Source organism: Acyrthosiphon pisum, chromosome X (assembly GCF_005508785.2).
Source record: "Acyrthosiphon pisum isolate AL4f chromosome X, pea_aphid_22Mar2018_4r6ur, whole genome shotgun sequence".
Taxonomy (NCBI): domain Eukaryota; kingdom Metazoa; phylum Arthropoda; class Insecta; order Hemiptera; family Aphididae; genus Acyrthosiphon; species Acyrthosiphon pisum.
The window spans coordinates 68183380-68195276 of NC_042493.1; positions in this window are offsets into that span (position 1 = coordinate 68183380).

Genomic DNA, 11897 nt, shown 5'->3' on the forward strand with positions numbered 1-11897 from the left:
CATTTGTTTTAATGTTACACCAAAAACCAAAATCAATTTTCTCGAAAACAGATTTTGTGTAAAAATTCCCGTTTTTCCTTAATTTTTCTTTTGTTTTTCATAAGTACCTTATGGATATTGTGATATGATTAATTTGGAACTTATTATAGGTACCTATAATAGGTCAATTTTTTTTAATACCATAGATAAGTATATTATATGTCTTATACCTAGACTGACATACCGTCTCCGCTCAGAATCGTTTTTCTTATACAATAATATTATATCATTGTATTCAAGTTTAATACCATCCATTATATAGTGATCCACTTGTAATCTACTGCACAGCAGAGGGACATCTACTTACCCACCTTTTTTTTATAAACATTTTAAGTTCAAATTTCGACAAAATGGATCATATTGAAAATCTACAAATTATTTTGTAGTTAAAAATGTATAAAATAATTCATTTTTATAGCTAAGGGTTAAAAATTTTAAATAATGTTCCATGTAAGTAGACTATAACTATACTGTAACCAAAAAATCTAAGTAATATATAGACACATTTTTTTATAGTTATTTACAGTTCAAGTTGGGACGAAATTAAATATTTAAACGAAAAAAAAAAATTTTAGTATTGTGTTATAATTTAAAAATATTATTCAAGGGGGCCTGAAACTTCTTAAGTATATTATTATATACAAATAGTATTAATTCGACTGACCAGCTACCGTATTAATAACAATAATATAAATATAATTTAAAATATCCTATTGGCTGACAAACTGTCTCTGCTGGGAATTGTTTTTCATATACAATGATATTATATCAATTGAATTCAAATTTAACACCATCCATTAAAGTGACCCAACTGTAAGCTTCTGTACAGCAGAGCGACATTCATTTACCAATTTTAGATTCTGAGCGAAACGATGAATGTATTGATTTTACAATGATATGTGTTTTTTTAATTATTTTTTAAATTTTTATGTCTGTCATCATCGTTTGCTGCAGTAACAGTGTAACACTGCATCGATTTTCTTCAACAGTTTCTTGTTCGATCGGAAAGCGAATCTAGTTGGTGCGTTCGGGAAGTAAACATTTCCAACTGTTTTAAAAAGCACCAGGAAAAACAACATAAAAATTAAGGAAAAACGGGAATTTTTACACAAAAACGATTTTGGTTTTTGGTGTAACTCTAAAACAAACGACCGTATATAAATGAAACTTTCACTGGTTGTTTATATTAGCATTTTCTGTACTTACACCATAATATTTTCAACATATTTCGATTTTTTTTTTAATTAAAAAATGTATTTGTTGATGAAATGTATTATTAAGCTATACAATAACGCTATTCGTTGACCGCGGTCATCAAGAAGAAAAGTCACAAAGGAAATCAAGGTTCGGCTCATATAAAAAAAATTAAGTAACTAAATTGTTATTTTCGTCCTTACAAAATCTTAGTATAAGGATATCATCTTCGGTAAACCACTAAGTGGTTAACGTTAATATTAACGTAGTATTAATGTTAAGCTCTGCTCAAGACGCTATTAGGTATATATACACGCTGTCTCCGAATGACCGTAATCCGTGGAAACCTTGTTGGAACTATCCCACCGTTAGTTATAGGTGGTTGTGTTAAGTGGTTATTAACGACTAATGAAATCGCGTTACCTAAACAATATTATTTAATTTGATGAATAACAAGAAAATGTTAAACATGGACTTCGGTTGTGCGAAGATAATGTAATAGGGCCTCCATAGTCCACAGCACGGTCTCATGCTTCACAGTTACGTCATCTATCGTGTGGTGTGCCTATTATCGTATTCTGCGATTGACCATTGTTATCATACCATTCACTAACCATGATCTACCAGGAAATTTCCAAAGGTAGGCCGGGCTCGGCTTTTGAACACGATACGACGGGTGACGTATGGCTATGTGAACCCGGCGCCTAAATGCCTGATGCTAACAAAAATCTCTATGATTCGCTATGAAAAAGTGTCATCGCACTTGTCAAATGGGTGGCCAAAGCATCATCAAAATATCAAAGAATGTGTGGCGGCGCACGCAAAGCACTTAAGCACCATGTATGTATGTGTATGCATGTCTATAAAAAGACGAGCAAGTACTTTATATCATAGTAAGTACCTATGGTTTAGATATATATTAATCAGTATAAGTGTATGATCGTTGTTATCAAAATTATAGCTTAATTGTAGTCAACAAAGATAATAGTTACAGAAACAGGACTTTTTAATCTTTTACTGGCGTACACATTAGTACTCATAAAAATTTCTTATAATTTAAGTATATTCGATTGATAACTACTTTAAGGCTATGTAAATATCTCATAATAAAATGCACTAGTCAAACTTTAAAAATTATAAAATAAATTCAGAGCAAATTATAATTCATGTGAATTTTTACTATTTTTATATACAACTAGTAAGAACCTACTAGCTATATTCGTATAATTGATGAATGTCAAGATATCATGCAATTTTTTTGTTAGACAAATAGAAAAAAAATCTATAAACGTACTAATTTTTTGTAAAAAAAAAAAATAATACTTAATTCTTTAACGTGATATTTTTTTTAACCATCTATAAAAAAATATTCGGTATATAATACAGTAATATAAAACGAATAATGATATCACCGTGAATTGTGAATGAGCCAGATAAAGAGAAAACAAATGTGCGCTAAATCCTCTTAATAATGGAATTAATATATAAGAATTAATATATAAGTATTAATATAAGTATTATATAACATAATATTAATTATAACGTAATAATATGTTTTACGCATTTTTATATTTATTATATATCGTGTATTTGTGTGAATCTATTATTTAATATTTCCCAAAACAAAACTATAAATAACAATAAAGAACTTCTTATTGAATTGTTTTTAGACCTAAAACTTTAAGATTGTTAAATGATTATTGATTGTTCTTTCTTGTCTACAATATTTGCTTTTATACTAAGATTCGATTAAAATTGAAATTGAAACTAAATCCCTCTACTTACCGTTATATCACTTACATTTAATTGAATTTAATTGAAAAAGTATACACCTACACGTCCTTGTGTCCTGCTTGGATAATTAGGTAGATCGTATGTACCTATATTATTAATGGTTTTAAATCGTGAATATTAATTAATCTTACAACGAAAAGGAAAATTATGAATTTTAATTTGTTGCTTAGCTGTTAGCTATTTTTAATAAGTATTAAGTACCTATGTAATAAGTAATAAGTAATAGTTAATATTAGTTTATAGTTATTAACTAATCACTAATCAGTCAACCAATGAATAAAACAATTATCACAATAATTACTTAATATTTATTAGGATATAAACTAATTTACAAAATATGTATCTTCCCATTTTAAACTGCGTGTTGAATCTTTGTAAAATAGGTTTCTTAGTAATAATATTGAAGGTAATTTGAAAAACACTTCGCAATAATTGTTAATTTAATTTAATCTGAAATAAATATAGGAAAGAAAATATGACAATCAGGTACGTGTTTTCTATTGAACAATATATGATCAATAACGCGTCGTATAATATAATATAGAGTATAGACATAATATTATAGTACCTATTTATGTATGGCCACATAATATATAATTTATATTATCTTTTTGTAATTTTAAGTAAAAAAATCAATGTACCTTTTTATATTTGTATCTTTCTGATAAATAACGCCGTAACGGAACAAATACAATTATAAAATAAGTAGGTACCTATACATAGTATTATAATTGCACTGTGGAATCTACCACCTAAGTAAACAGCGCATTATAATATATAACATTAAAACTGAGTCCATACTCCATAGGTACTACTGAAAACTGGATAGTGTTAGGTACATACGGATAGAACATACGAGCCCAGTGTCCTACTCCGTACGTCGCAACATTCTATAGTGGAAATTTATTTTTTATACATTTTTTTTTCATTTTCGGTAGAAGAAAATTAAATAGTCACAACTTTGAACTTACAGACACATTATAATAAAAAGGTAAGAAATGTATATTACATTTTAATTTAACTACTCACCTATAATACTGTATGATTCTCTATTCTATGATATATAGGAATCCCCCTATTTTCTATGGATATTGAGGAAGGCAATAGATTTATTTTTTAATAAAGTAAATGACCTATGAAATGTATTATTAACTCTAGTCATAACATTTGTATCTGTATTTTAACTTGTAACCAAATTAATAAAACTATAATACGAGTAGAGGTAACAAAAAAATTATTTACCAGTAATATATTATTATATTTTATCAATATATAATAATATATCACCAGTTTCAATTTAAACTAACATTTTTAAAATTGTAATGATTTAACACATTTGTCCACAGATAATTCCCAGTATTTTAGTATTTTTAACACCTTTGGAGCATTTATTCTAATGTTATTTTATACAGACTGTTTGCATATTTTGAACACTAAACAACAATTATTCAATATCCATATCAACATTAGTATAACACAAAACTTTTTTTTTTTACTTTGTTTTGTTACTTGTCTGTTGTTAATATTTTTGAAAAAACCAAAGATCCAGATGTATATGAAAGGTTTCGAGGTACCTATTCAATAAGTAGCTATAATTTATTATTATATAAATAGACCTAATATTATGTTAAATTTGATTTTTTTCAAAATAAAATGTTTTAATACACAATCAGACAATCTTTAGGTACCTGTAGTATATACGGTATGATCTAATTTAAATACATTGAAGAGCTTGACACAAGAAAACACGTTCATTTGAGTTTAATGATAAGTGATTGTAAAGGAAAAAACATTCTGAACAAATAAGTTGGGTGCCGGGTGGATCAGTATATATTGCTAAGGATAGTTTATCTTATATTATATTTATATAATGATTAGTATTTTATTAATTCGATAGGTTGAACTATTATTTTTTGGCTAAAGAAGTTGCAATATAAGTTATAACGTCATGTTAGTCAATACCGTATACTTGTGAGTAAGGTTCGCAGTAAATAGGTTAAAATTAGTCTAAATATTTTTGTTTAAATTTTACTTTGTATAGAAAAATATAATATAGGCACGTATTAGTGAGGTTTATAAGTCTCTATAACTATTCCTATTTCTGAATTTAACGACAAAAAAACCAAATAGATTTAGTCAAAAACTGGTGTTGCGTACCTAAATTTTCTAGTTTTCCTGCATTTTTTATTAGTTTTCACAATTATTAGGAAAATCAGTGGCGCAAATAAGTAGGGGGTTTGGAGAGGGCTGAGCTCCCTCAAAACCAAACAAAACCCCTCAAAAAATAATAAGAATAAGTTTTCTACCTGCAGAAACCACAAAGTTAAAAACTTGCTTAAATGTTCTACTTCAAATGTGATGCGGCAGCAGTATACGTATAGTAGTCATTTAAATTTTAAATACACATGAATAAATTTATGTCAACAATTTATTTAAATTCTTTAGTTGTAACAAGAAAATATTTTCCTTAAAAGATATAGCTACCTATTATTCTACTCGTAATATTTTTAATTACTCAGATGATGAATTCGAAAGATTAATTATATTTAATTAAATTGAATTAGACGAAAAAGAAATAACTTAACATATAGCACATTTTAAATTCTAGATTGTAAGAACAGCGTTAATTTATTCATATATTATAATATAAGAATATGAAAATACATGGTTTATTTTAAGTAGATAAATGCGAAAGACCTTATTATTCCACATTTTCAGAAATGATTAATTGTTAAATATTATCACTGAAATGTTTTAATATAATCGTAAATGATCTTATTAATTTGCATATTTTATATTGTACTAAAATATAAAATTTATTGTTTAATTCGTTAAAATATTTTCTTCCAAAAATAAAAACATTATTTGTTGTAATCCACTAATGTTTATCATCGCACAAAAAAAAGACTTGACATTTTCTGGGGGCATTGCAAATACGTATATACATTTGTTATTTACATTAATGTATACCTAATATTAATATACATATATAGTATATCACATTTAATAACAGTAGGCTTGTAGTACACTACTCAATTGATAATTTTCTATTGTAATGATATACCATTTTAGAAATCCACAGCTCTTCACAAAAATGTTTACACAAAATGACGCGACGGCGGTAAACATTACATGGTACCTACTTAATGAATTTAAAGCCAAGGAAAATAGGCAAACTTCTTTATCAATATAACTTTATATTTGTATTTAATTTATAAATACAAGTATACCTATATCCATATAGATTTAAATATTGTTTCATTTGTTAGTTATTAAACAAGTTTTTTAAATTTTAGTGTTATAATGTGTTTTTTAAATGTATATATGATATAATTATATACAGAATAAAATAGGGGTTTTTTTACCACAACCACATAATTTATTTTTTAAACAAAACAGTTTTAAATGCACAAGTAGATCTTGTGTTAGGTTATTAAACAAGTGTAAGGTGCACTATCCAAGTATTAGGGCATTTTTTTATCTCAGGCTGGACCGGAAATTGGAGTCTATGATTCAATGATCGTGCGTACCTATACCTTAATATTATAAATTAATAATTATGATATAAAAGGTTACGAAAAACTCTATATTAAAATAATGCTATATTTATTATATTTGTATGATAGCTACCAAGGTACGTCATTGAATGACAAAAAATAAGAATAGAAGCGATGACATGAAAAGCATTTGAATGACAAATTTTTGTTTAATATTAGGTATATACAACGTGATGAGCAATATATCAAACGTTAGTATGGCATTTTTAACTTTGACAAATGTTTTATTTTACTTATGATTACCAACACTTAAGTATTGGTAGTGTGTAGGTACGCTAAATAACATCCCCCGGAGACTTTACACATCAGTCGAAAAATAAAATAATATTTTCTTAATCTAAGACTAACAAACAAGTAAACTGAAATTACGCCACTAGTACCTACATACCACTATAATATTTATTTAATTTAAATTCCAAGTGAATATAATCATAGTAAAATATCATTTTTTATGAAACCACTTGTATGAAAATTAATTAAAAAACTATACGATCACGTTTTTATTAAAAACTGCACTTATCTTTTAATTTTCACTGTCGGTCAGAGGCTCAATAGCTTCCCCGAAATCATTTTTATAATAGAAATCGTAAAAATGCGGAATTATTTTACAACTCCGGTATCGTACACGATTATATTTTAGAACTCTGTTTTGCACCGCGGGTCACAGACTAAATGGCAATTTAATATTTTTTCGGTTGCCGAAGTAAGAAGTTGGCACCTCTATACGCCGCATATTGATAATCGCCGCTAACGGCGTCTAATCAGCGATCTATATGATAATTAAATAATAATAATATATAAATAGTTTGCGGAATTCATCAGCACAGACGTGACCGCAAAATAAATAGGATATAATATTATAAACGACTCTGCAGCGCTGTATAGTGAATAAAAAAATTAAGTTAATAAAACGCGGGGACGAATATACAAATGATAATAATCATCGCGTGGTTATGATAATAATACAATAATAATGACGATAATATTATATACCTACTGTCTCGGTGGAGTGAGGAAATTCTACAGCTTATGACGGCCAGGTATAAGTAGGTAGGTAGGTAGTTTGGTACTCGGTATACATATATATATATATGTAGAGAGGAAAGGACGACAGTAAACAACATTGTACCTAATAATCTTTTTATAATACACGCGTCGCTCGGTCTCGGTGTTCCATACTTTTTTCTCCTCTGCTCTCTCTCGACACCTCTAGCCCACCTCCGCCGCCAAACAACAGTTGGTTTTTACGATAATAATAATACAATTTTCTGCCCTACGCGGCGGAGGTGGTTTGCGAATAACAATAACAATACGTCGTCGTCGTAATGATAATATTTGCAGCGCGCGTCGACACATACCACCCCCACCGAAAGACGACGTTGTAAAATTGTAATAATAATAACAATAATAATAAACTCGCCGCGGTAAATGCCGTCGCCGTGACGGTAGTTTAGTAGTTTTGTTGACGTTTTATTAACGCTTTCCCACGTCGCCGTCCCTTTTAATAATAAACAAACTTATTCGTGAAAAATAACGATATGTACCAGCGGCGCGGCGACGGCGGTTTAGACGATAATATGAGAGAGTTTTGTTGAACACCTCAAAAATAATAACACTTTGTATATATTGCATATACTAGGTAGGTAGGTGATTTTGTAATGTACAATGTATGTATGCAAACTTATAAAAGTGCCGGTTAGATACGTATCCTTAGAAGATAGGTACCTCATGACCTTCTACAAGGTTATTATTATATTATTAGTGTTTTATTAGAGCCTAGAGGTGGCCGCCAATGGGAGAGAGGTTCTTTTAAACGCGTGCGTGGGTGCATGTCGTGTATGTGGATAAATTATGGGGCGGACGGGCCACGAAAGGGCTGCTGCTGTGGAGGAGGGGTGGCGCTGGGTCTTTGTGTATTTTAAAGTTTTATCGCATTCGATAAATATTGCATTACATTATAGTCGTGTGGAATTTTATTCTTTCGTAAACGGTTTATGTCGAACGAATATCCTTTGATTCAACAAACGATTGAAATTTGAAAGTATACGGTAACAAATTTATGGACTACCTATACATAGCGTCGCTTCATCGCACAATATATATATATGTTATATGCTTTTTTTGTACTTGGGTGTTTTATTAGCTTTACCGTTGTCTGTATTTCATGTACCCATGATCGTGATACTCAAACGCGGTATTTATGATATATAGGTACCTATTGCTTATTATAATTTATTTTTTTTTTTGTTGGAGGTAAACTTAATAATCACTTACCTTATTTCGGTCGTACAGTTAATATTTTTTCATTTACGTTCCCGTCAGTCAAAATGTCAAACAGTTAATGTTTTACTTTTAGTTTTTTAGAACTTCAGTTAGATATCAATTCGTCATTGTAATCCAAAAAATATAAAAAAAACATTTTATCCACCTTTGACTCTTAAATTTTATATTGTAATTACTTAACCGTGGATACGGTGATATAAGCACTCCGTTATCCAGGTTATAAAAATATATAACTGTTTTAGGTAAGACACTAAAATCTAATGAATTAAATATTAATGAAACCTAACAAATATAAAATAAGATCAAGAACAACTAAGAGTAAAATCACTTGACGGCAAAGAAAATGCATCGTCATTATAAATGCCATAATACCATAATGTTATTTTTATTGTGACCATAATGAATAACGATTAATGTGACACAACTGAGTGGTGTGACACACGTCTTATCGCACATTTGCACATTACAAGCCATTAAATAACCACGTCGAATGTCGATTTTCAATCCAGAAACAAGAGCACAAAAATCGTCGACAAAAAAAATAATAACAATGTTACATTGGACGGACCATTTTTATGGAATATCTCTAGTGCAGATGAAAAATAATCAGAGAATTGGGTATGTACTTACTCGATCGTCATTCGTCGCCACCGTTTGCAAAGGCCTGGGTATACCCGTATACCGTCTATTCACTGAACACCACAGTACGCACATACAACAACTCAGCGACGTGGCGTAGCATCAGGTGTTCGGAATTATTAAAATAATTATATTAAAAGTTTTCTGAGCAAATATTACGGGAAGAAGTCATGTAATAATGTACGGTGGTGAAATGGTGGTGGCTGTGGCGGCAATGGAACGCGTGTGGCTGGTATTACAATATAATATGTACGCGGGTAAAAACGACGACATAAATGGTATTAGTACACCGCTATAGCCCGGAATTATTATTATTATAATATATTATAATGCACGTCGTTCGTTGCGTATATATACGTAGGTGTTGGTACATTGTACTGGTACGGTTATGACAATAACGCGAACAACAAAACGAGACATTATTATTAGAAAAAAAAAAATCATTATGCGAAATGTTATAATCAACGGCGAAAAGGAATACCTGCGGTCGTAAAAGCATAAACATTTTTAACCCGGGATGACAATTGGATAATATTGCTGTGAATATGCCACATATGTAAATATGAAATTAAATTACATGATTTTTACGCATACTATTTGTTATCGATTTACCGTGATTTCACTCACTGATACCGACTGGTATAAATGTTAGACGCGTATTTGCAGTACTCGTCTACTTTAAAGTCACTAAAATTCATTTTAAGATGTTACGTCCGGTGGCGTTTATAGTTGGATGAGTGGCTTAGAAAACACCACACACCCGAAAAAAAATATCTAGGTAGCGTCTCTTTCAAGGTTTTTTTATAATAAATTATACAATATACTGTGTAATCTTATTGAATCATTTTTCAACTTGATTAAGTCACATGGTGAATTTAATAACTATCTTTAATTTTCCATGTATCAATTGTAAAAATGTATTTTTTAGAGATTTAAAAAAAACTATGTTTTTATTATTAAAATTATTGTTTGATGTGATGAAAATATTTTTTTGTGGCATTGATTGTAATATTTAAAGATAAATTTATTATATATAATGTAAAGAATTATTAATTAATTATTTAAAGTTTTATTATATATGAATGTTTAACTATTAACTGATAATTTAAGTTAATTGTTTGTCAAAAGTATGTAATGATATGCTCACACATCATTATAATAAATAAACTAAAATCTTACAGAATAATAAATAACGGTTAGACTGTCGTTCATAGAAATCGGGCATCCCTTATAAAACTATTGTCACCGACAAAAAGGTCTTTGCCGCCGAAGAGGAATCTAGTTCGGGGAAGTACAAAAACCTTTGACAAAACCACCTACCACTCTCTGGTAGACATATCCGTGTCGTCTCTTAAACCAGTGCATGAGCACCAGCCACCGAGTAACAACCTCTCAAAATATCAATACCGATTTCAACGAGCGACAACTGGACTCGTATGTTAAGTCAAAATCAGTGCGTTTTTTTTTCGATTTGTATATTTGAAGTATTACTTTGTGTCACCTAAAACCTAAAACTCTTACTACATAATTCACGAACAACTGCGAATCATATTGTATTTAATTACATTGTGCGGTGTAATTGATCTAATTCTCGAATACAAGACCTCGAGAGCCCTCCGAACACCTGGAGGAAGGTAATAGCTTAATTTTACTATTTTAACATCTGAATTAAATATAACTATCGATAGGAGTCGTAATTAAATTTATTTTCGTATTTTTAAGTTATTACAAAGTGGCGCTCAACACAAGTTCAGTTTATTCAGATAAATAAACTGAGAATTTATCAAATACATTTTACAAAATTATATTAGCTATATAAGATTATAATATTTTACTATTCATTTTAAGAATTAAAAAGAAATAAATAATTATCAATACAAAAAATTTTAAAAATAAAACTTAGAAAAACAATAATAACAAATAGTGATTTATTTAATAATAAAACATTTTAATTTAACGAATTGCGATTTAACATATACGTATTATTATTTATTATAAAAAGAAAACCAACTAATTTTATATTCATTAAAATAAATATTTACTTATTAACTAACTCCATCCAACTTAGTACTTATTAATCAAATCCTATCTCACGGATCGTTACTTTCAGGTCAGAGTTGGCACATCCTTTTCTGGCTTAGCAAAGATTAGTGCAGGTGTTCCACAGGGGGGCATCCTTTCTTCTCTATTATACAACATATACGCTGCCGATCAACCCACCTCTCCGTACACAACTGTTGCGGAGTTTGCCGATGACAAGGCTATTATTTCTATACATGATAATCCTCACATAGCTTCCCTCAATCTTCAACTCCACGTCGACCTCATGGCTGATTGGTATAAAAAATGGCGTATCAAAGTTAACCAATCTAAATCGCTTCATACAACTTT